Source organism: Coffea arabica, chromosome 1e, assembly GCF_036785885.1.
Source record: "Coffea arabica cultivar ET-39 chromosome 1e, Coffea Arabica ET-39 HiFi, whole genome shotgun sequence".
Classification (NCBI taxonomy): domain Eukaryota; kingdom Viridiplantae; phylum Streptophyta; class Magnoliopsida; order Gentianales; family Rubiaceae; genus Coffea; species Coffea arabica.
Window position 1 is genome coordinate 1,480,461 of NC_092311.1, and position 21,288 is coordinate 1,501,748.

Here is a 21,288-nt window from a genome sequence, read left to right on the forward strand (position 1 = left end):
TTCTGCTCAGTCTACAAGTACCAGAAATGCCATAGAAACTATATTAGCTTTTGTTCAAAACACTGAAAAAAAGAGAAAGTGCTATAACAATAACGATAATGAGTGGCACCCACAAGCATGAGAGGCAGAGAGCTCTAGAATTGCCATGAAGGCCAACTCTTTTGAGACAGCAAGATGCAACAAGTAGAGCTAATTACAACTATTTGACTCTTAAAATCTCAAATCATCGCACTTGAACATAAACTTCAGTAGAATGTGATTAGGGCAAATTATATTTTACCCCCATGTGGTTTACCCTTTTTTCTACATAACCCCTCAATTGTTTCAAAAGCTATACATAACCCCCTCATAGTTTGCATTAAAGTGTCAAAGTGACGAAAATAGTCACTCGTAACAGAATTTCTAAAAATGTTAAAATTACCCTTATAAATACATGACACATTAACCCCGTATGATTTTTATATTTTATCATATAACCCCTTATGGTTTAATACTTTACCATATAACCCCCTTATGATTTTCAAAGTATACACATAACCCCCCTTGGTTAATACATAATTTTCAACTTTACATAATGGTAATTTTGATATTTTAGGTGACGCCGTTATGAATGATCATTCCCGTCACTTTAATACTTTAATTCAAACCATAAAAGGGTTATGTATAGCTTTTGAAATCATAAGGGGGTTATGTAAAAAAACGTTAAATCACATGGGGATAAAGTGGAATTTGCCCATGAGATTATTGGTATTATAAATTATCAGACTACCAATCTCACAACCAAGGGCAGTGAGAGTTCCTCGATTGACCATTGGGTTTAAGTCGAGATCATAGCTGAAGAGAGTCAACAGAGTCCCATCATGTAAGAGACATAATAAGAAAGCCAATAATCAGATAATTTGGAGCAAGATGATGAATACATTTCCAAGGGGTGGAAGTTCAGAGTAAGCATTTCCATCCCAATAGAATCTCAAATTTAAAGAGGTTTAGCTACCTTCAGCAATCATGATGTACAACTAGAAGTAGCAAACATATGAGATGAGCAAAAGCAAAGAATTTTGTACTGTATATGTAAATACAAAAAGTTTTCAGCTTTGACATTGTGCTTGACTGTCCACATCAATAATCTGCTCTTGAATATCCGTATTCCATAATCGAATTTAACATATGGTTAGTGATATTGTTTTCTTCCCTGAACAGCACTTGTAAGTTTTTAGAAAATGTTATCATTGGTTATTACACTGGAGTATGTTGTCCAGAAGAAACAAAAACTAGAAATTAACTCTTAAAGTCTTTGTCCATCATTGCTTATTCATAATTTTCTGTGCTCCATCAAACTTTGATTTAACAATCTATTTCATGAATGTAGACACATTACCATTCTTTTCTAGCAAATTGATAAGCAAATGAACTTTTAGCGTACTTAGTTGGATAAGGAGCTTCTAGATTCAAAATCTAAGGCAGGCACGTTTGCCAGCATTGCAATAAAGATAGAAGAGCAATTTCCATGTCTTTTTGTTGCCTTTGTTCGAAAAGTAATAAGCAGGATAGAAGACTTGATACTAAGTACAGCTACTTATCCATTTACAACAAAATCAATAACCTGATGCTATTTCTAGAAAATTTGCAAGCTTCTCACGATCAATATGTTTCTCTATCACCAACCAAACCTCTCAGGATGATCACCAGAAATTCACGTTAATGATGTCCTTGATCTTGAGAGACTTTACATAAGTTGGGGAAAGAAATTTTAGCGAGCAGTTCATAGAGGCCAGCTTATCAGGTTTTAGACACTAGGAAGAAAGAAAAGTGTGCCTGTAGTGTGCCATCATAATCATTTCTGTCCAATTGAAACAGGATCTGATTCAACAAAGTTTTCAAAAGTTACAAGATGTGTAATTCAATCAGTAGTAAGAGCAATTGTAGATTCCAGTTGACATTTGAGCCTGATATCATTGTAGAACAAAAGACTAGAACTGGGACAATATGTGGTCAACAAGAAAGCCAATAAGAAAGTTCAGATAATGCACCAATACTTTGGTTCTGTCAATCTCACAAAATGCTAAAATGTGTGTCTTGTTTGTTATGAAACTAAATGGATAAACAGTTATTTCTATGGCAATTACATTAGTTTGGTTCCAACTGCAATGCAGGTAATTACAACTCATAAACTTGAAAATAATGATAGGCACTTTTTGTAGCACATGCAAAGCATCTCATATTGAGGCATTGAGGCACAATAGAGATCTAACATCTAACTACAAGCAGCATCTCATTATAGCTGAATCATTTGGACAGTTTAAAAGCATCGATGAGGTTCCCTGTTGAGCTTTGGGCCTAAAATCACTGCAAAGCACAAAAACTCAAACTCAAGATGGCATATAACATAGAATACGGCTAATGGAAATTTTCAATAATTGCAGGTTTTCAGTCATTGTAATCAAAGCCCCAAAAGAAGAAACTTACCATAAAAATCCTAGCAACCAACCATCATAAAAACAGAGAGAGCTTGAGAGCCTTTTTTTTTTTTTATCAAGGTGGATTCACTAAGAGCAGCAAGTGGCAACAAGCACGATTGACTAACAACCGGAATGCTCCAAAACATTGCGCTTAGACTTGAGCGTTGGAAGATACTCCACCAAGTTTTGTGCAACTTCATTGCTTGAACAGTACATCATCCTTGGCTACCTCAAAAATATCTTCAGGATGACAAGATTTCTTTTGTTTTGTGCATAATATATTAGATATCAAAGTGGTTAAAAGTCACAATCGTGCAGTGTAAGAAGAGAAGCATATCTAAAATTACCAGAATTTTTGAACCAAAACATGAAAGTGATGACCAACAGCTGCGAATACTCCTTGATTGACCATAGTCTTCGTGGCTAGAAAAACAAAACCAAGGAAAAGTGACTCAGAAAACCATCATATATGACTCTGATAGAGCAGTTACTAATCAAATGGTTCAGATAAGCATGTAAGCGCATTATCAAGAGCTAAAAGTTCAGAGAAACCATTCATTCCCTTAGAATCACTAGTTCAAATAGAGTGAGCTGACTTTAGCAACAATAACTTACAATCCACAGAAGCAGACATGTAAAATCAACAAAACTAGACTGCTGGTTGTTTTAAACGTTGATGCGCTATTCGTAGGAAATGCAGGCCAAAAGTTATTGAGTTCCAGCCATATAGATTGTGCTGAAGAAGCTTCAAAACTCTAACCTCTGTTTGTCTAAGCAAGAGACCACAAAAATCAGCTTGGAAAGTATTGAAGACAGGAGTGTGGTCAGAATTGCTAATTTAAAGACAGAGAAAAAGTTCCACGAATTTTCTGCATACGCTATGGAATATAAAACGCAATTGCATTTTCCACAGGTGAAAGTTCAGAGAACTCATTTCATCCTGATGCAAATCACGAGTTTTAAGAGAGAGCTAATCTTAGAAATCATAATGTACAACAGATTGGCTGACATGCATGATAAACAAAGTAAAGTCAAATCTTAATTTCTTTTATATTGTTACTTCATTAGTTGTTTTGTTTCACTTCTCTTTTATGCAAAACTTGCTTTGGTTATCCAAGAAATCTTGTGCATTTGGTTATTAACTACGGAAACAAGATATTAACTCAAGCTTCCATTGAAGACATGTAACTGTCGCCTATCGATGGTAATGTTTATGAAGTACCTATGACTTTCAATCACGATACTGAAACCTAAGAAAGACACCAAACAAAATTGAAAAGAACTACTTCATGCAATTCTTCATTTTTGGTTAAGCGACTACTAACATAAGATGTAGTACTCAACATCATATAGACCAGGTAATATTGGAATAACAACTAATCTTAAAGTAACAGAATCATTCTAGACATGCCATTTTTAACTGCAGAATGAGAACATGAAAACTCAGAAAATCATGTTGCATGTAATGGTGCAAAGATACAGCTTCAAGAAAGGTGGCGAGCTACTTGTGGAGGATAATAAGCAGTCACAAGACAGACCAATATTTTTCTGCAACTAAGTTGCAGCTAACTTGAGAGACAAGCAGTCTGAGACAGAAAAACAAATTGAGGTCCATAACCAGTGAATTACTACCTCATGTCATGAGCACAAAAGCTACAGCTGATTTACAGTTTGAATCACCACATTCACAATGTGGATCTCAAGCTTTGGCATTGTTTTCTAACATAAACTGGTACACAGAGGTGAAATCTTTCTGCTCAGTCTGCAGATAAAAGCTGCGTCACCAGAACTATCCTAGTTTGTGTCCGAAACTCTGAAAGATGACCAGTTGAGTAATTTAGAAAAAGAGATGTGGCAGCCAACAAGTATGACAGGCAGAGAAAGCTAAAGAATCTTCATGAAGTGAATTCCTAGAGCAGCAACCAATTATTACCATTTGATGCTTCAAAGTTCAAATCATCACAGTTAGACTTAAACTTCAGTAAAGGATAATCTACCAAATCTTTGCAGCTTCATTGCAAGAACAATACTATTTTCCCTTGCAACCTCAAAAAATGACTTGAACATGTCCTTTTTTTTGAAAGAGGGGAGGGGGCGAGGGGTTAGTTAACAAATTGAGAATCAAACTGCTTAAAACTCAATATTACATAGTTGAAGAAAGTTTATCATGGATTAGGAGCATTTCTTAAAAAAAAAAAAAAAATTGGTATTGTAGATTACCAGTCCATTTGGCATGATGATAAGAATAAGATAATAACATTTTCTAGAGGTGAAAGTTCAGAGTAACCATTTTTTCCTCATAGAATCTCAGGTTTAGGAATCAATGTACAGCTCGCAGTAGCAGACATATGTGATGAGCAAATATAAACTGCTACTCTTTATTGAAAGATAGCGCAGGCATAAATCTGAGGGCAAATGGTCTTTAACTATCATATTATGTTTGACTGTCCGCACCAAACAATTTGTTTGTAAATATCTGCATTCTATGATTGAGGAAGGAAAGGATGGAAGTGAAGTGGGACTATTTGCCAGAAGCAAAATACAAAATGCTTATCAAATGGATCTTTACATTTGGACAAGGCACCTAAACCACAATTATACCAAAAAGGATAGATTGGATGATGAGGTCAGTCTCTCAAGGAGTGCTGTGTGTGAGCCGTGATGCGTATTCTGTGTGTGTGAGTGTGCAGTTTGTGTGTCGAGATGCTATAGTAAGTGATAGTGTTTACTTTGATGACTGCAGTTGAACCTTTTCAGACCGCCTAAGACAAGAGAAGTTCATCAAAGCAGACCTCTGCCTTCAACAAAGTGGAGTTGAGCAGTTACATCATTTCCAAGACTGGCAATTTACTTCCATGATTAAAATAGCTTACAAGATAATACAATCAACAATTGAGATCTCTAATTCCAATCTATTATCAATTTGAACGTGCACAGCAGAATCCTCTCAAATCCTTGCTATTACATGGCCAAACAACATTCCTGGAAGCAGACCCTCGAAAACTTTCAAACTCTTGTTACTAATCATTTTAGTCACAATACATATATCACCTCACCTCAGGCAATAAATAAAAATCTTCTTAAGAGTTTCACTGGAGTATGTTCTCCTACAGAAAAAAAAAAAGGAGAAAAAATCCTATAAGTTAAATAGTTTGAAATCTTTCTGTGTTAGAAAATCCACAAATTTCTGTGCTGGGACGTACTTTCATTTGACACTTTATTCCATGAATGCAAAACATTATTTTCTTCTAGCAAATCAATAAGTAAATAAAACTTTTCACACTAAATGGTGGCATGTGTACCTGAGTTGGATGAACTCAGATTTAAAAATCTGAAGAAAGCATGCTGCCTGCATTATAAATAAGATAGAACAAAAAGTTCCATTACGTTTTCGAGTTGGAAACCTTATGGAAAGTAAGAGTTTCTTTTTGTTAGTTTTCTCCCTAAAATTAATGAGCAGGCAATAAGACTTGATACTATGTACAAATATTTATTTGGTTAAAATAAATGTGCTAACCTGAGTGTTATTCTTGAAAGTTGGCAAAACCTCTGATTGTTAACGTGTAACTCTAGTACGACCCAATAAGATGCCAATAATGATCATCAGAAGGTCATGGTAATGATGGTTTCATAAAAGACTTCAGATAAGTTGGGGCAAGAAATTTTTGGCCACCAGCTCGTACAGGCCAGTTACAGTCATTGAGCAATCAAAATCCAGACCTACAACTTGTGCAATTTAGTGTCAGTTAGTTTCAAAGACAAGAAGCCTGGAAAAAATAAGCAAATGCATAGTATTATAGCATGTCAGTTCGTACTACTGCACCTCATGACTAAAAAGGCACATTGAAAGTGTGCAAGCTCCCAAGATCAGTACATCAGGTTTTGGCTATCTGAGGCACCAAAGTGAAAGAAAAGAGTGCCAACAAAAACATTTCAGTCCAACTGAAACAGGATCTGGTTCAACATGATTCTCAAATATGCGGGCTCTGTAATTAGTAATTACCAGCCATTATAGATTTCCAGTTGAGCTTTGAGCCTAAGGTCACTGGAAAACAGAAAATTTGAACTCAGATAGTATGTAGTGCAAGATATTTCAAATAGTTCAGTCAATCCAATGAAAAGCCAAAAGCTGTGTCTTGTTGGATTTTAAGCTAAATAAATAAGCAGTCGCGTTTACAAGTTGCCCTACTCTTAGTCCATTCTTGTTCCAAGCAAGAAGCAAATCATTAAAACTCATAACCTGAAGAAACGGTGGGCAATTTGTACCACAATCATAGCAAAAATAATTTAATAAGCCATATAAATGGTGCTGAAGAAGATTAAATATAACAAGATTTACTTTATTTCTGTAGGCACTAGACAATCAAAATCAACTTGGCAGGAACTGGAAAAGAAGCAAAATCAAGAGTGGCTGGTATGAACTGGATGTCTTACTCTGTGACCAAAAAGAAATGTGCTACTGCTGCATGTGATGGGAATATGAAATAAAAAATAGATCTTCAAGATGTTAAATATCAAAGCAACCATTTTCCCCCTGTAGAATCTCAATTTTGAAGAGATTATTATGAAGTTGTAGGTTGATTTCCTTGACCACTTGTTTATGCATACATCTTTGGGGTGACCCATGAAAATCTTGTGCATTTAGATATTAACTAATTTAGAACATGTAATGCAGACATTCAATTTATTGGGCCATTACTTGCTGTAAAGCATGGAATTGGAACAGTTGCTTGTTTTCATGCTAATTGATCGTTACAGAGTATTAAGTTGTCAGAGGGAGAACTTAAAAAGCACCAACGTTTTCAACTGGATAAGAAATGCTAATACCGTAGCTTTGCTAGATGACGCTAGGACGAGAAAAAGGGAAAACAGAAAATTGTGAAGAACAATGACAGAGAGCTTTTTCTCTCTTTTCTATTTTTCCCAGGAGAAGGTTAATCAGAGGGAGTGGTGAAGAAAAGGCATATCTCAAAATGACAAAGAGATTGGTTATAACGCGCGGTAAGAGGCATTCTTACATGATTGAGATCAAGAAGCACTTGAGATTGAGATTGAGATTTGATTTGATGATGAACTATTAACCAGATATGCATAGGTTTTGAATATGTGAAACCTTGGACCACTAGGAGTTGGGGCCGCTGCTTTGAGGAGTGCACCTTTCCTTTAACTAGAAATGGAACATGTGCTTTGCACGTGAACATGATGCTTTTAGATTTTTTTGCTTTAAAATTTCTAGAAAATTAATTATTTTGGAGGAATAAATGTAATTGAGGCAAACAAATGTAATATTTAATATTTATATTATTTGGAACTTAGTGTGCCCTAACCAATACAAATGTACAAGCAATAAACCATTCATTGTTCCAAAAGCACTTTTATTTTGTAACAATATCAATATTTTTTGTATTTTGGTTAAATTTAGATGACCTAAATGTTCATTTTTATGCCATTTGAGTTTAATTTTTTTTAATAATTTGTTGCTCCCCTTTAAATCAGCCTATGAAATGTTTATTAGTTTTAGTGAGACTTTCTAATTATTGCTACTTTTTTGCTAGCTGTGGATTGTAAAATGATCAATTGTACTATTGTAATTATAATAGTATCTAAACATATTGAAATTCCATTGTTCGAATTTAAATAGCTTAACTTTGAAGAGAAATGTTTTGATTTAGTGAAACTTATTTGCATTTCTTATTGATGACATGCTTTATGATAATAGTGTTTATATGATTAAAAATTGTAAGAAATTAAAATTATTTATTATATTATAGTCAACCTGGACTTGGATATATTTTTATTCATCTTTGAAGTACTCCTTGAAATTGATATTTATAAAAAAAAAAATTTGGCTTAATTCACCATAATTCAAAGGGATGTTTCACCTTTGTAATTATTATTATGATTGGCATTGATGAATATAATATTCATAAATTATAGTTTAATACTGTTAGTTGTTACAGGAATATGACTAATAAAATTCATTAAATTTAATCTTTATTGCAATTTAAATAAATAAATTCCCAACATAAAACTCTTTGCCTACCTTGGTACTCCATTTGCTACTATATATTGGATTAATGTTTTTTAACTCAGTACCAATATACATATATTAAAAAGGTGCTCTTAAAGCTTAATTTACTTATATCCTAAAAATGAAAAGGCTTGCAATACTTTTTAGGAGACTCATAGTACCAATTTGTTATGTTTTGTTCCATATTTGAAATACTCTCTAAACTTGGATTTTGTAAATAAATTTGTTCTTCTTTCTTTTGATAAATAAAAAAAAAAGTAAGGAATCTTTCATTTTTGTAACTGCTTGCATGTTTGATATTATTTATTAATGATGAAATGCAACGCAATTTGTTTATTTATTAGAGAGGAGTGTAATTTTGGCATCACAAAAACTAATATCATTTTTCGCTTACACTATTAACCACTGAGATTCACCATATTTTATTATAATTTATAAATAAAATTTGCTCTTCATTTTTTGATTTAATTCTCTTTAACTCAAGGGAATGTTTTTCATTCTTGTAATTGTTAACATAACAGATATTAATAATTATTGATGAAATGCAATGAATTGGTTGTTTCTTTTTTGGTTTACTTAACCAGAATTATCACAATTCAAAAAATATTTCTTTGTAACGGTTAGCATAATTCTTATTAATTATTAAGGAAATGCAATGTAATTTGTCCATTTATTAGTGTCAAGGGTAATATTGGTATCACAAAAACTAAGACCAATTTTTACTTACACTCACACTAAAGGTTCAACATGCTTTTTATATAGTAATAGATAATAGATAGATAGATAGATAGATAGATAATCGATAGAGAAGAACCACAAACGTACAGACTTGTTAATCTGGTGTGGCCAGAATTGCTGGTCTAAGGAGTGGAAGAGGGTTTACAAATTTACTGCACATGATATGTAAACTAATCTGAAAAGTGCAATTATTGAATAGGTGCAATCATAACGTACGACAGATTAGCTGATATACATGACAAACAAAGTAAAGTCAATTCTTAATTTCTCCCACATTGTTACCTGATTAGTTGAATTGCTTGACTTCTGTATTATGCAAAACTTGCATTGATAACCCAGAAAATCTTGTGCATTTGGTTATTAACTGCTGAAACAATATATTAACTAAATCGTCCAATGAGGACATGGAACCATTTCCTATTGATGGTAATGTTATTTAGGACATATGACTCTCAATTATGACACAAAAGCATAAGAAAGACACCAAACAAAATTGAAAAGAACAACTTCATGCAATTTTTTCATTTTTTAAGATTTAAGAGACTACTAACATAAGTAAGATTTACTCAACATCATATAGACCGAGTAATTTTGAGATGGGTATCAACTGTAGGATTAGTGTAGTGGCTAGTGTCTGGGTCTCTTAAGGAATAACTATGAATCATAAAGTAACAGCATCATTCTAGACGTACTATGTTTAACTGCAAAAAGAGAACAGGCAAACTCACAAAATCATGTTGTATGTAATGGAGCCAAGATACAACTTCAAGAAGGGTGGTGATCAGCTTGTGGAGGACCGACTAATACGATAAGTAGTCACAAGATAGACTAACAATTTTCTGCAACTAATTGCGGCTAATTTGAGAGGCAAGCAGTCTGAGACAGAAAAGCAATTGAGGTCCATAATCAGTGAATTACTACCTCATATCATGACCAACAGTTTGAAGGCACCACATACACAGTGTAGATCTCAGACTTTGGCCATCTGAGTCACTTAGAAGCAAAAGAGAGTGCATTCTAGACGTTTGTCTTCAGTTTGAAAATGTTGTGGTTGAAGAAGGAATAACAGGATATAGACAGGTACGGGAGTAATTAGGCCATCGAGGTCTCCCGGAAGCTTTGAGCCTAATACCACTGCAAACAGAAAACTCAAACTCAGGATAGTGTATAGGAGATCATAAAGCTAACAAGAAATTTCAGATAATTGAATGACATTTCTGTTCAACAAATCTTACAGAAAGCTTAAAAAAAGTTTTTATCTTTGTTTTCATACCTAATTAGTAAGCAGATATGAAATCTTTCTTCTCAGTCTATAGATACCAGGTAGTGTCATGAAAATTGTTCTAGTTTGTGTAGCGACCAATAATTACTATTTGATGCTCAAAAGTCCAAATCGTCACAGTTAAAATTAAGTTTTCAACAAATGATAATCTGCCAAGTCTCTGGAGCTTCATTGCAGGAACAACACTATTTTCCTTGGCAACCTCAAAAATTAACTTGAATATGTCCTTCAATATTACATAGTTGGAGAAGAAAAGTTGAGTCATAAGTTAGGATAATTATAAGAGAAAAAAAGTGGTATTGTAGATTGCCAGTCCCCTTGCCAACACCAATTTAACAATCAAGGGGCAGAGGGAATTTGTCGATTGACAAGTGTCCTCATGATGAGAGATCATAACAAGGGAAAGTTGAGTCACATTTCATCTCTAAGAGACATTGCGGAGAAGATTAAATCTCAGATGGTGCACAGCAAGATGATGAGATGACAGGTACATTTTCAAGAGGTGAAAGTTCAGTGCAACCATTTTGTACCATAGAATATCAACTTTAGGAATCATGTACAAATCACGGTGGCAGACATATGTGGTGAGCAGATAAAAACTGCTCCTTTTTATTGAAAGATAGCAGAGGTATGAAACTCAGTGCAAATAGTCTTAAGCTATCATATTATGCTTGGCTGTCCATACCAAATAATCTGTTCTTAAATATCTGCCAATCTATAATTGGGGTGTATACCTGAGTTTGATGAAAGCCTCATATTAAAATCTCAAGAAATCTTGTTCCTGCATTATAATTACGAAAACAGGAAGTTCTATTAAATTTCTTGAGCTGGGAATGTTACAAAAGTGAGTTTCTTTTGTTGCTTTTACCCTAAAGATAATGAGCTGGTAATAAGACTTGATCTTATGTAGGTATTTATCCGGCTTAGATATGCTAACCTCGGATAATTCTTGAAAGTTAGCAAAACCTGTAATGGTCAATCTATTTCACTAGTAATGATCATCAAACTGTAAAAAAGGATGACAGGTGCCGAACCTGTGCAATAATAAATACCTACTCGAGAAAAATACAGATTTTGTATATAACGGTAAGTAGGGTCGAATCCACAGGGACTGGGGATAATTCGTTTCTTCTAGAGTCCAAAGTATGGGGGGTTTTGGATTAAATACTAACTAAATAAATTAACTGCAGAAAATAATTAATTAAAAGAAATGATTGGGGAAACTCTAGCCAAGGGTACACATCAGAAATGGTTCATGCACTGATCATTGATGCAGAAATAATTCCAACATTTAGCAATAGATTAGTTATAGTTGTCATGCACGCGATAAACAACCAATCCTTCCTTAATTTCTCGATAGCTAAGGTACGACCGTTAGCTATTTCTCTAACCCACAAATAACCCTAGGTACGACCGTAGGATTTAATTTCTAGATTGCATTAATAATTAGAAAGATCCAATCCTAACCAACAAACACGCTACGAGGGTTTGTTTAAATTAGATCATATGCTCCCCTGACATAAACCCAATTACGCCAGTTGCTACTGAGGTAGAGATAACGAACAATTACGGATTCAATTACCCCTATTTAGCAAAAATAGCCTATATGAATAATTAATTATTGCGCACTAATCAATCATACACAAGGCCATAGCAATTAAAATCAAGGAACATATAAATACCAATAAATGAAGAAAATAATTAAAACAGATTCGATCTCACAGTAATTGTCGAACCAAATCGTCAGTTGTCCCCTTGACTAGAAAAGCTTAACCACGCCTCATGAGAAAATCTCCCCGTTGGGGAATATTGTCGAATACCTGGCGTGTGTCAGAGGCCAGTCCAAAGAAAGAAAACTAGAACTAAACTAAAAAAACTAAAACTAAAGCCCTAGATTTCTTTTGCTTCTGTACGTTGTCCCCTTTTAAAGCAACAAAAGAAAGATGACTAAAAGCTATCTAGGTGGTCCCCACACATGTGGACAAAGCCTCCCAAGTACTTCTTGTTCCAAGTCTCTCTACGTTGCTTTCTTTGAAGCCCAAATGACCAAATGCCTTTCACTAGCTTGTGGTCCCCCACCAATTCAAGGGCCCAAGGATTGAAACCCTTAGAAGTCTCCATATTTTTCACAAAGTCCCTCCTTTTTGGTAGTTTTCTGCTTCATTCCTGAAATTGATTCCAAATGCCAAATATGAGTAAATATCAGCAATTAACACAATATTTGTCAGGGATAGAAGGAAAAATTAATAATAAAAATACTAACAAATTATACCCTATCAATTCCCCCCACACCTGAATCATGCTTGCCCTCAAGCATGGGGACAATTCAACTCAACACAGGCTAGCTTTCACATTATCATTGCCAGCTGTGCTTATACAAAAAATCAAGATTTAGTGGCTAAGTGTCAAGTCATATCCCACTCGGTTAGCTCCTAAGTTCATAGACCTGTCCAATTCATGGCTAATTCGCTTAGGAAATCCAAATATTAACTAGCAACAGTCAGTAATTAAGTCAACTGGCAACCAAAATCTCAACATTACGAACCAAGGATCGGCAGGCCAATATGATAAAAAACACACATATTTTCCACCTCTTTTTTTTTCTTTTTTTTTCTCGTTTCCTTCTTTTCCTTTTTTTTTTCTTCTTTTTTTTTTCTTTTTGCATTGCACGAATAATGCTTAGTCCCGAGCTATTCAAGTCTTTTGACGTGAACTCTGACATTTTTAGATAAAAAGCCCAGTTACTCGACCTTTCATAGCTCCAGGACTATTTACTCATAGATATCGCCACTTTTTGACGCGAGAGCCGACACTTGTGGTGAAGACTCCCGGTTACTAGGTGGCGACACTAGCGGAGTATAGCCATACGTTATTCACCATAAAACACCAAGATACCAAGTAATTACAGATCATAGCCTGCGTCATGTCCTAAATATGGAGAACTAAGGTAAACAGGAGACCAAACTACACAACAATGCAGGCAAAATATTTATATTGCCTAAACAAGTTAGCCATAAGTTGCACCAAGTTGTTAAAGTCAAAGTATTCACCAAGAAAGCATGCTTTTACTAGCCACTGAAACTCAACCCATAATATAAACTACAACTAGCAATAAAGAAGTGAGCTGCCAACATATTCACTAAGACAAAAGCAAGGGAAAAACACCCAAAAGGGATAAAGGAACAACGCCTAAAACAGAAAACAAGAGGAATACAATAAAAAAAACGAAAAAACTGAAAATATTCAGCACCATTCAGCACCCAAACTGATCCCCCCACACCTAAATGACACATTGCCCTCAATGTGATAACGTAAAAGTAGAAGGAAGGAGAGGGGCAACGGTACTTCCCTGAAGTCATCACAACAGGGGCAGTTCAGGTGGAAATTGTGGATCAAGACCTTCATGGTGACGTCAATGTGGATCATCCGAGTCTCTAGTCTCTCAACTCGCATCTGGAGCTGGTGCCATTCGTGGCTTCACCATGAACTCTAAATATCACTCTAAGCAACAAGAGACTACAATTGCCAACAAATAATGGAAGCCGAAAATTCAAAGCAATAACAATTTTCAAAGCCATCCCAATGAGCAAAATGCACAATTCAACCTCCCACAGATTAAACCAGACCCCAGCACTTATAGCAAATGCAATCAATTAGTACTTATGGATGTAGTCAAATTCAGAATTAAGGCAGTCCAAAATGCAACAAGTGTTCCAAAGAGCTTAGTAAAGGAAACCAAAAGGATAAAATGCTCCTGAGCAAGGCAAGTAGAGGTAACCACTTCAATAAGCAAATTTAAGCGTAACAGGCACCTCTTAATTTAACCAACAGCCGCAGCAAATTACCCACAACTCGACACAAATTATACAATTTAGACACAAATGGACCCAAAACCGTAACAACTGTCTCCAATTGGACAGTTAAATACCCAATTCAACCTGCTAAAATTAGCAATTGACCACAGAAATTGGCAATTCCAGCAACCACAGTTCAGGATTCGAAAAACAATTTAAGCACTAAGGATCAAGAAACTGTAAGCAACAATGCAACCAGTACCACTGGTGTATACACAGGGAGGATTTAAATCAAACAGCAGTAACTCAATAAATATCAGAAAATATCCCCACGTATGGCAGCAATTAAACCCAATTCCACTCAAAATCTCAACAAATATCTCCAATGGACAGTCTTACACAACTTAACCAACTGAAATTAGCAAATGTCCCCAAGAAACTGACAAAACAAGCAATAGTAGTTCAAAATTTGGACTACAACTAAATCAAAATGTTCTTTCAGTTTTCAATCAGGTAGCCAACCAAGTAGAATCAATGAATGTAGACAAAATACCCCAACCAGTACCACTGGTGTATTCCACAGAAAAGAATTAATTCAAATGCCAATCCAAACGACTGAGGAACCCTAACCAAGACCTAACCGCACCAGAAATTAGAAGAAATGAAAATGGGAATCAATTGGCAAGCAACTCCCAAATCAACCCCAAAGAACTCCCAAATAAATGAACTATCAGAGGTGCCTTCAAAAAACCAAATACCAAAAATGCATAGAAACTCCCAACCAATTCAACGGGAAAAACAAAATGAAGCAAATCACCTCCTGTGTTTATCCATCAAGGAACCCAAAAGCACAAATTCCAGCAACCGAGGATTCAGGAAAAATGTCAAAACAAGTGTAGAAAGTTAATACCTCCACCTGTCAATTTTGACAGGTGGTGACGCGCGGTAAGGAGGTGGTGCACGAGGTGGTGGCCGCGAGCTTTGGAAGATGAGCTGGCGACAGAGGCTGTCAGCCACGCGTGCAGCTGTGCGCACAATAGGAGGAGAGAGGCGCGAAGAGAGAGAGATGAGCGCGGGCAACGGCCTGGGCTGGTAGTGGTTGCGACAGCTGGAGCTGGGCGTGCGGCAATGGCGGAGCTGCGGCGCTCGGCTGTTGGAGGTGGAGGTCCATGGGCTCCAGGCGGCAGGCGGCGGTGTGCTGGGGTCGAACTGGTGGTGGGTTGGCCAGGTCAAGGTCGCGCGATGGAGGAGCTTGCCGTGGGCTGTGGCGGCGCGTGAGCTGAAGGGCTGCTGGTGTTCGCGGCTCCCGATGGTGTGGCAGACAGCAACGGCGGCCACTTGGCTGCGAGGTTGGGCAGACGCGCGAGGGGAGGGAGATGGTGGTGTGTGCGGCGCGTGGCTGGAGCCTGGAGGCGCGCTGGTCTGGTGTCGCGCTGGTGGATGGGCGAGGCTTAGGAGGAGGCGATGGCAGGTCTGCTGCGTGGCTGCAGCTCGCGAGGTGGTGGTGGTCGTGGAGCTTGGGGCCAGCGGCGGCTCTGGTTGCGGATGACGCTGGAGGCGGGCGAGGGTGAGTGAGGTGGAGCTGGTGGCGTGCGGCTCGGTGTGGAACGACGGCGGACCAAGCAGAAGAAGGAAAAGAAGAAAAGAAAGAAAAGAAGGAGAAAGAAGGAAAGAAAGAAAAAGAAAAGAAAGAAGAAGAAGAAAGAAAATAGGGTTTCGTGTCTTTTGAAATTTTTTTTTTATATATATATTTTTTATATTTTTAAATTTTTTTTTTACAAAGAAACCCAGTCTTAGGCGTGGGTACGCCTAACTGCTATAGAATCCGCAGATCCTGAACAAAAATTTCTTCCTTCAGGCGTGACCACCTGGCGTGGGCACGCCTAACTGCTATAGAGTCCGCAGATTCTGAATGAAAAGTTCTTTCCCTCAAGCGTGACCACCTGGCGTGGGCACGTCTAACTACTAATTTCCTGCCACCAAATATCAAACTATTAATTGACACTAACACTTAACTAAAACTTCAAAAATGCATGAAAACTGAAACAAATAGTCTTGGGTTGCCTCCCAAGTAGCGCCTTTCTTTAATGTCTTTGGCTAGACATGCTATGCTTGTTCACGGAGGATAAAATCCTGTAACTCGCTTCAATGCTTCATCTTCAATGTGATCCTGGTAACCCTCATAGATGGAATAATCTTTGAGCACACGAGCTACGGTCTTCCATGGACTAGTTGATGGCGCCAAATAATCAAGCATTGATCGCAATTCTTCATCCACTTCTCCATCAAGAGCATCCATCGGTTCAAGATATTTGACCATAGCTACTCTTAACTTATTTCTGCCATGAGACTCAAAAACTTCCGGTAAAACAAAATCAATCTCATTAACAGAAATCATGGAGTAAGAGTTAAGAAAATGCGGGTTAGGGAATGGAGGTGGTGTCACCATATTTGATGATTTTTCACTGGATTCTTTCACTTGAATGGGTTGCGGTTGGGGTTCCATTTCTTCCTTTTCGGCTTCTTTTTCAACTGCATCTGTAGATTTCTCATTTTGACACTCTTGCATCTCCTCATCACTAGTCAAGCAAATTGCACTCTCATCTTCTTCTAGATCAACAATGGTTTTCGAGGGCAATTCTTTCCTTTGAGAAGCCAATCGATTCATTCTGGATGTCAATAGACATAGTTGATCTGCCAGATAACTCATTGCATCCTTCATCATCTCATTCCTCATTTGTGTCTCCTGTTGGAATTGGTATGTATTAATAAATAATTCACCCAATTCCTGAAGAGACATACCTGACATGGACGATGGTTGTTGAGACTCTTGCTGTTGAAAATCCATTGGCCCGGTCGCATAATCAAAATTGAAATTATCCCACCATCCTTGATCATACCCGTTTGAATAAGGGTCATATTGCGTTTGATATTGGGGTGGAAAATCTCCAAAAGTATCAATTGGAGCACTTAGATTATCTTGAAATGCGGGGCATGTGTCAGTTGAATAACCTGAGTCAAAATAAGTTCCACAATTTGCAACAGCCCATTGATCATTAGGAAAAACATGAGTCTCATAACCCCATTCAGGAACAAAGTCCAGTCTATCATCAAAATATGGAATGTTCGAAGCCATAAACTACATAAAAAAATAAGACAAAAACAAATAAAAAAAATAAAAACAAGATGAACTCAAAAAGAAACAAATTAATCTGGCACCAGTCCCCGGCAACGGCGCCAAAAATTGACAGGTGCCGAACCTGTGCAATAATAAATACCTACTCGAGAAAAATACAGATTTTGTATATAGCAGTGAGTAGGGTCGAATCCACAGGGACTGGGGATAATTCATTTCTTCTAGAGTCCAAAGTATGGGGGGTTTTGGATTAAATGCTAACTAAATAAATTAACTGCAGAAAATAATTAATTAAAAGAAATGATTGAGGAAACTCTAGCCAAGGGTACACATCAGAAATGGTTCATGCACTGATCATTGATGCAGAAATAATTCCAACATTTAGCAATAGATTAGTTATAGTTGTCATGCACGCGATAAACAACCAACCCTTCCTTAATTTCTCGATAGCTAAGGTACGACCGTTAGCTATTTCTCTAACCCACAAATAACCCTAGGTACGACCGTAGGATTTAATTTCTAGATTGCATTAATAATTAGAAAGACTCAATCCTAACCAACAAACACGCTACGAGGGTTTGTTTAAATTAGATCATATGCTCCCCTGACATAAACCCAATTACGCCAGTTGCTATTGAGGTAGAGATAACGAACAATTACGGATTCAATTACCCCTATTTAGCAAAAATAGCCTATATGAATAATTAATTATTGCGCACTAATCAATCATACACAAGGCCATAGCAATTAAAATCAAGGAACATATAAATACCAATAAATGAAGAAATAATTGAAACAGATTCGATCTCACAGTAATTGTCGAACCAAATCGTCAGTTGTCCCCTTGACTAGAAAAGCTTAACCACGCCTCATGAGAAAATCTCCCCGTTGGGGAATATTATCGAATACCTGGCGTGTGTCAGAGGCCAATCCAAAGAAAGAAAACTAGAACTAAACTAAAAAACTAAAACTAAAGCCCTAGATGTCTTTTGCTTCTGTACGTTGTCCCCTTTTAAAGCAACAAAAGAAAGATGACTAAAAACTATCTAGGTGGTCCCCACACATGTGGACAAAGCCTCCCAAGTACTTCTTGTTCCAAGTCTCTCTACGTTGCTTTCTTTGAAGCCCAAATGACCAAATGCCTTTCACTAGCTTGTGGTCCCCCACCAATTCAAGGGCCCAAGGATTGAAACCCTTAGAAGTCTCCATATTTTTCACAAAGTCCCTCCTTTTTGGTAGTTTTCTGCTTCATTCCTGAAATTGATTCCAAATACTAAATATGAGTAAATATCAGCAATTAACACAATATTTGTCAGGGATAGAAGGAAAAATTAATAATAAAAATACTAACAAATTATACCCTATCAAAGGATCATCAGAAACTCCTGGTAATGATGGCTCTTCAAGAGCATCCGAGAAGTGTGGGCAAGAAATTTTTTCTGAATAGCCCATACCGGCCAGCTGATAGTCATAGAGCAAACAAAACACAGACCAAAAAACTTTCTGCAATGAAGTAACAACTTGTTTCAAGGACAAGAAGCCAGGAAAAAAGGAGCAAATTTTTAGTAATATAGTAGGTAAATTCTTACTGCTAGACCTTGTGACTGAAACGGCAGATTGACAGTGTGCAAGTTCCGATGGTAAGGATATGAGGCATTGGCTATTCAAGGTACCAATACGAAAGAAAAGAGTGCCATCATAAATATTTCTGTCCAACTGAAATAGGATTTGATTCAAAGCAATTCTTAAAGATGCTTTCTAAGCGGTTCAATGAGTAATTAACAATTTCATGTTCACTTTCTTGCTTAGTAAACAATGTTTTCCAGTGGTTAGTACTGGAACCAATCTTTACTTTCTATAGGTTACATTGTTATACAGATATGCTGTTTGAACAATGGGAACTAGAATGCAGCATATGTCTAGCGTAAACTACAGCTTGGGCTGGAGATTTGGTTAAGAACTTTCGATGCTGCCATTTTGCTCTGTTATTGGTCGAAGATAAGCTGGTCAGAACTTTTGACCAAGTAATCTTGGGAAGTTTAAGATATTTTTATTGGATCATATTACTTACCTGGTTAAAAACCTTCTTTTTGTCACATATGCTTTCTTGGAAATGATGCTGTTGAGTTATTAATACATGAGAGTCGTAGCATGCCTTTGTAAATTTAATTCTTGCAATAGTGGTACATACAATGAGAGGAAAAGAAAGAATCAGGTGTTTCTACGTCCTACCAAAGTACACAAGGTTTTCTGGGCACATTAGAGGTTTGCCTGTTGATTTTATCAAATGTAAACCATGTCTTCTTTTCTTGTCTGCGCAGGTTTTTAACTGTTTTGGCCACCAATTCTGCTTGTATTTTGAGGCGTTTCATCTAGGAACAGCTCCGGTTTATATGGCATTCCTGAGATTCATGGGCACTGATGAAGATGCAGAAAAATTTTGTTATAGTTTAGAAGTTGGTGGAAAAGGTAGAAAGCTAACATGGCAAGGTGTTCCAAGGAGCATTCGCAACAGTCATATAACAGTTCGAGACAGTTTGGATGGATTAATTATTTATAGAAGCATGGCACTCTACTTCTCCGGCGGGAATATGAAGGAGCTCAAGCTTAAAGTGTCTGGCCGTATATGGAGAAAAGACATGTAAAAAAAGAAAAAAAAATTCATGGTAGTGTTATGGTGTCTTCTGTTTTTTTGGAAAAGAGTTAATGGTGATCTATGTGTTAATTTCTATGATTGGTGGATGAATTTTGCTAGATATGTAGTTTGTATAAAGATAATGGAGGCTCTTGGATAATTTCAGTTTGATAGATTTATTCTACTGCAACTTAGAGGTGGCTTTTCCTTGTGTATAAGTTCTAGAGTTTCCTAGCTCGAGGTCTCCGCTGTTTCCACACATCCTGAGCACAAACTCAAACTATTCTATTGCTTCTTACCTTAATATAACTACTGAATGTTGATTGGTTTAGCAGAGTTCGAAAACAACTACAAATAATCTGGAAGGGTGGTGGTTTGGAGGCCTGATGTTTTCTCTATGGTGGTTTAGAAGTAGGGAAAGGAGCTATAATGGATGTACCGTCATTTTAATTTTCTAGGACGAAAAATGACATTGTCCATTGGGTTACATCAAAATCTGCAATGCCATCTTTTAACAGAGTTCAGGTTTAATCATCTGTAGAAATTGTATCAATATGTCAAAAACTACATTGATTTGTTATTAAAGCATCTTCATTTACATGTATGCATTACAGGCAGCAAGAAGTTCATCCTTCTGATCTCTTGAAAAAAGGACTGATCTCTGTATTCCTCTGAATCTGAATGTAAACATAAAGAAGTATTCACAATCTTCTTTGATCTAAGACAAGGATTTTCAGATTCACATTTCCCCAGTTCATCTGTTCTTCCTTAATCTCTTGAACCAAACTTCCAACATGGCCTGGACAGCGATGCACCTGAATCAATTCAAGAGTTGGAATTTCCCCCAAACAAGAAGGGAGCTCCTCCAAGTTCAAGCAGCTTTCCAAAACCAATTTCTGAAGACAAGGGAGATGATCACCGGAGCACGTCCACCTGACAATGCACAACAACTCCAATTTCAAGAATTTGAGTTTAGGGAATTCCCCTTCTGCCATGTTCCATATTTCTTCCCCACCAGCTTTTGTACCCAGTAATTTGAGAACCTCAAGATTAGGTAGGCTTCCTATTGAGGAAATCATACTCCAGGGAAATGCTTCCAAGGTCAACTTTTTTAGATTCATGGGGAAACTGAACTCATAATCCTTCTCTTTCACACGGTAAAAAGACAGCTTCAGTGACTCCAGTCGTCTTAGAAAGTCCATTGCCACAATCT

The 21,288-nt window shown here is 36.7% G+C and overlaps 1 long non-coding RNA gene across 8 annotated transcripts; it reads right to left on the minus strand.

Moving 5' to 3' along the window:
* Positions 1-1,989: 1,989 nt before the first annotated feature.
* LOC113700009 (uncharacterized) lies at positions 1,990-7,594 on the minus strand. 8 transcript variants are annotated; one of them, XR_011814994.1, is made up of 10 exons: positions 7,478-7,594; positions 6,463-6,504; positions 6,283-6,349; positions 5,977-6,179; positions 5,762-5,808; positions 4,092-4,272; positions 3,075-3,229; positions 2,807-2,882; positions 2,467-2,718; positions 1,990-2,346 (listed from the first exon to the last, which is right to left on the minus strand). It is a non-coding gene; the product is annotated as an uncharacterized lncRNA (long non-coding RNA). The 8 variants fall into 8 exon arrangements; XR_011814997.1 differs by lacking the exon at positions 3,075-3,229 and having other exon boundaries at positions 2,467-2,684; XR_011814991.1 differs by lacking the exon at positions 3,075-3,229.
* Between the last annotated feature and the right edge of the window lie 13,694 nt (positions 7,595-21,288).